Below are 6,017 nucleotides of genomic sequence, written 5' to 3'. Positions count from 1 at the left end.
AAAACGGTTTCCTCCTTTGCTACTTCCCAGATTGTTAGGACCTGGGCTGAGAAAGGGCTAAAGTGTATGTCCCTATAGAGTCAGGGTGATGTATTATCCCATATATGAGGAGAATATTGACCTCTCTCTCAGTTGGGGTTTGTTGCCCTTGGAGATCTTGTTGTATAAAAACAGCAACCTTTTTGTGTGCGTCCAATTGATGCACAGCTGCTGAAGCGTGGGTCATTTGGGATCCGGAAGGGTGGGCTCATGCTTGCTCCATTGACATGCATGGGGGCTAGGAACAGAGAGCCCCCCCCCAAATGGTCACTGCCCGGCGACCTAGTTCTGTGGCCTTGTGTTAATACGATGATCCCTCATTGGCTGGGATTGTTCCATTGGCTCAAAGGCTGCATTAGAAGAAACATTTGTCACAGTCCCAACAAAGCTTCTGCCACCAGCACTTAACAGTCTTCTAGCGCACTAATGTGTACCAACACAACAACAAACATACCTATGGTCACGTAAAGTATACTCAGTAAACACACAAGATGTAACCGGCTATGTTCTTAGATGAATAAGGTATACCATTCATTGTATCAAATCATAAAATTCAACAAATGAACAAAGCAGAAGACCCAGTAGATCAGATCATTCTCTAATCAGTTTTTGCATAAGGTCCATCTGTGTAATTGTGTCTTTTCCACCTGTCTGTTCATAAGGTCCAAACAGTCCACATGAAAGGTTATTACAGTTCCACAGAATCCTTTCACAGAGTCTAAAGACAAGGATTTCCGGAATATTGACCTTGTTTTGCCATCCTGGGCTTCATCAGTAGTTAAAGCTCTAAGTAATACAAATAAATACAATATCGTGATCTCACACATTTTTCAGCAAAAATAATATAAAACCATAAATAACTGTACATACCATATGTGATATTACAGGACAGTGGATCTTATGGCATAGTAGTAGCTGCGGTAAGCAGCAACTATTACAAAGTAGGGTTATATGGAGAAGCACAATATTGATTTACAGGTGTTGGCAATCCACAGGTATAGAATATCTGTGTTAAAGTGACCCATATGGCACAGCAAAAGTAAAACAAACTTAATCCATGTTCAGATGTTATACATATAAACATTAATACAAACTCATACATCAATGTAAACAATTTTTGGATCTAAAGTAATAGCAATCCACAAATGCACAATTTTGTACTCAAAATTTTATACAATGAATAGTATACCTTATTTTTATCTAGGAACGTAGCCAGTTACGTCTTGTGTGTTTATTGATGATTCACTAATGTGTACCGGCATGTCATGGAATAAATGCAACAGTCGCATTTCCCAAACTGCTTGCGCAGAAATAACCACTAGTGGCTACCTGCAGAGAGGCATTGACTGTGCTGTATGCAAACTGCGCCTCGGGCTTTGTTTTTGTTGGATGAAAATGCCTTTTCTTTCATTGTGTGCCGGAAGAACGTTGCCTGTATTTTGCACAGAACTTGGAGCTTTGGTGTATGCAAATGGGTGGTTGATTTGGTTACAAGAGATTTGATCAAACTAAATGTTGGCAGTGGGGAGCAAACTTATTCAACCAAACTGAATTAATAGGTGCTAGTTTTTAGGGTGGGTGAGTGGGTTTCTGAGATTGGGGATGGGGGAAGTTCAGTTGCTTTTGATATTACTAAACCATAGATCCTTTTATCACGTTGCTGAATGTACTGGAGAGAGGGAGACCCTCTCCTGGGGTGTCAAAGTTGGGAGGTTGCAACAGTGGCGTAGCGTGGGTTGTCAGCACCCGGGGCAAGGCAAGTAATTTGCGCCCCCCCCCCCGCTGCACTGTCCCTCCCCCAGATAGTCCCTCGCTCTCTCTCCGCACCGCACCGCACGCCTGGCACCCTCCCCTCCACAGTGGGCGGCGACCCGGTGGCTCGGATCGGATTCGCACAGCCAGCACTGCAGTGAGAGAGAGAGAGTGAGCCAGGTAGGGGCAGAGAGCTGCGAGTGCGAGAGCCCCCCCCAGATGTTGCGCCCGGTGCGGCTGGCCCCCCCTGCACCCTCCATGCTACGCCACTGGGTTGCAATGCCTCCCCAAAGGCGAGATGACAATGTAAGGAAATTCCTGGATATGTAGAGTGTGACTTGGCAGCTTCATGCATCGTAACTGACTTGTACTGAAGTGCACTTGTGTAAATTGTGTTGCGTGAGAATGTAGATATTTGAATGTTGATTGTACAGGTTCTTGGGGGGGGGGAGCATGCAGACTTGTTGGGTGGTCCAAATGCAGGTTCCCCCCTGTTGCATTTTTGCAGAGGCTGTTGGCAGACCATGGTTAACTGTTTCCGCACTGGGGCTTAATGAGAAACGCAGCGACTCCCTTGCTCTCTGTCAGGAATGTCTGCCGAAGGCAACAGCACGGTCTGCTAGCACATATGTTTAAAACAACAACAGCAGTGTGTACGATTATTAAAGTTTCTTAATGGTCGCTGTGATTGGATGTGGACATTTCTATTGTGGATTCTGTGGCCCAGCTGCTGCATCATTCTAAACAGTTGCTTTGTTTAAAAAAATTATGTGGAAGCAGGTTGGAGATGGAAGAGTATTTTAATAAACAGCTTGCTCCTAAGGGGATTTGTCTCCTTTCGTTTTTTTCACCTGCATGTCCTTTGATTCGAATTACACGGAATGGTAGGATTATTATTCTTTTGTATTTTTTAGATTTTTCATCATACAATTTAATTAAAAAAAGAGAAATAATACACAACAGAAAAGAAACATTAAATCATTATACATTAAATCATTATACAATATCCAAAAAGGAAAAAACATAAACAAAATAAAATAAACCCACCACCCTTTTTAACTTCCCTCCACTGCTACTCGTCTTCTTGAAAATCAATTTTACCCTTATCATTGCATTCTGATTGTTTTTATTTTCTCTATATACATACATACAAGGGATGCGGGTGGCGCTGTGGGTAAAAGCCTCAGCGCCTAGGACTTGCCGATCGAAAGGTTGATGGTTCGAATCCCCGCAGCGGGGTGCACTCCCGTCGCTCGGTCCCAGCGCCTGCCAACCTAGCAGTTCGAAAACACCCCCGGGTGCAAGTAGATAAATAGGGACCGCTTACCAGCGGGAAGGTAAACGGCGTTCCGTGTGCTGCGCCGGCTCGCCAGATGCAGCTTGTCACGCTGGCCACATGACCCGGAAGTGTCTCCGGACAGCGCTGGCCCCGGCCTCTTGAGTGAGATGAGCGCACAACCCTAGAGTCTGGCAAGACTGTCCCGTACAGGCAGGGGTACCTTTACCTTTACCTTTTATATACATACATATGTCATTGATAATTTATTGTTTTGATGCATTTACATTATTAATCTAAGCATATTAGCATGTCTTTTTTAGAGCAATGTTTTGTCATATAATCATCAAAGCGTTGTGAGGAATGGTAGGATTTTTGTGGGGCTTTGCCATCTGGGAGTTGGGCTGGTGTGCCCATTGGACCTTTCAGGGAAAGACAAAACAGCCTACGCAAGCTCCTGGAGAATGTATTCACATGTCTTTTTAGGGTGCCAAGCAATGGGTGGAAGGCACAGTTGGTTGTGGGTTCTTGTAGGCCTTGGGCTACTTTCCCTTCTAGCTGTCAGAATGGAAGACGTTTAATGGAAGCTAATAATGTCATGTAGGCCAGTATGAGCCAGTTTCATTCCTAGGGTACTTGTGTGCTTGGAATAAAGCTCTTGAGGGCCTCATTGCGATGCTGAGTGGAAGATTTCCCAAATATTTAGCCTGATCTTTTATTTCCCTTCTCTTCCCTTCCCTCCCCTCTCCCCTTTTATGAAGATTACCCAGTCTGAGACCCCACAGCTAATTCTCCCCTGGCCTCTCTGGCCCAAGTAGGACTAATTCAGCCAGCTAGCCCTTGGGATTATCTAATGCTTATTAGATGGATTTCCCCTAAATTGATTTCTGAACATTCAATTTTATTGTTATTCATCTTTTTATACTGTATTTTATGCTGCTTTTACAATTAAGTGTTTTAATTTTTTTGTTAGCCACCCTGAGCCTGGTTTTTGAACCGGGAAGGGTGGGGTATAAATAAAATTTATTATTATTATTTATTATTATTATTATTTATTATTTATAGGAAGGGTGCCATATCTTAGTTGTGGAGCATGCAGAAATCTCCAATTAAAAAAGATTGGTGGAATCTGCCCCTTGCCTGAAGTCTTCGTGATCTGCTTGGGAGATTTATAGAAAATTCTGGACTTTGTTTATTAGATTTATAATCGTAAGATCTCAGGATGGTTCACAGAATTAAATACAGAATAAAAACAAGTAAATGAGTAGAACAAAACAGTAACCCCTCACCCTTCCCACAGACACATTTAAAATGCTGTAGAATATTAATCAGCCCAAGTCCTGGCTGAAGAGGAACATTTTCGCCTGGCTCCTAAAAATATATAATGAAGGCGAACCTCCCTGGGGAGGGCATTCCACAAAAAGGGAGCCACTACAGGAAAACGGCCTGTTATCGAGTTGCCACCCTCTGGACCTCACATAGAGGAGACACACAAGGAAGGGCCTCAGAGGATGAACGCACAGTCTGGGACAATTTATATATGGGGAGAGGCAGTCCTTCAGGCTAGGTGGACCAAGTCAAACGATTGGCTCAAGTCTGGTTCCGATGACATTGGATACCTTTTGAGTAAATCAAGGAGTGTGGTGGAGTCTCCTTCTTTGGAGATCTTTAAGCAGAGGCTTGACAACCATATGTCAGGAGTGCTCTGATGGTGTTTCCTGCTTGGCAGGGGGTTGGACTCGATGGCCCTTGTGGTCTCTTCCAACTCTATGATTCTATGAAATCATGTGTCTTCAGTTAAATCCTTTTGGGAAAGTCTGGCAGAACTGTGCAAGTTTCTTTTTTTTTTTTAATATAATTTTTATTCAGTTTACAAGAAAGACAAATTAATACAATTCAAACAATTTATAAAACCATTCTCTCATTTTTTGACTTCCCTCAACTTGACTGATACTCCTTCCCTTCTCAATTTTCCACACATTTCTTAGTTCTTATCTACTTCTTAAATTAAATCTGCTTTCAATCCATAGTTTTAACTTTCTTTTTTACAAAGCTTCGCTAAACGTTACAAGCGTTATTTGTTTTTCACCTAAATTATGCATATATTCTGAAAATTTTTCCCATTCTTCAATAAATCTCTGATCTCGTCGATTCCTAATTCTTCCTGTCATTCTATCCAGTTCTGCAAAGTCCATCATTTTCATTCTCCATTCTTCCAGTGTTGGCAGTTCTTCTTGTTTCCATTTCTGGGCTAACAATATTCTCGCTGCTGTTACTGCGTACAAAAATAATTTCCTATCTTTCTTGTTTATCTCATTTCTCACAATACCTAGCAGGAATGCTTCTGGCTTCTTAACAAATGTATACTTAAACATTTTCTTCAATTCATTATATATCATTTCCCAATAATTTTTAATTTTCTTACATTCCCACCACATATGATAAAATGTACCTTCTTTATCTTTACATTTCCAACATTTGTTACATCCCTTGTACATCTTAGCTAGTTTCACTGGTGTTAAGTACCACCGATACATCATTTTCATCACATTTTCTTTTATAGTTGTACAAGCAGTAAATCTTAATCCTTCTCTCCACAATTTCTCCCAATCCTCCATATATATGTTATATCCAAAGTCTTTCGCCCAGTCAATCATAACTGATTTTATCTCTTCATCTTTTGTGTGCCATTCTAACAATATGTTGTACATTTTAGCCAGAATTTTATAGTCACTGTTTATTATTTCTTTCTGGAATTTCGACTCTTTCTCCGCAAAACCATTTAACTTAAGCTCTTTTCTAAACATTTCATTAATTTGGTAATAGTGCAGCCAGTCATTCACATATCTTTTCACTTCTTCATATGGCTTCAACGTCCATTTACCGTCTATTTTCCTTATTAGTTCTCGGTATGTTACCCATTCCCCACTCATATTCGTCTTTTTCACAC

This window comes from Podarcis tiliguerta (genome assembly GCF_965153285.1).
Source record: "Podarcis tiliguerta genome assembly, chromosome: 9".
NCBI lineage: Eukaryota > Metazoa > Chordata > Lepidosauria > Squamata > Lacertidae > Podarcis > Podarcis tiliguerta.
This window is presented reverse-complemented; position numbering follows the sequence as displayed.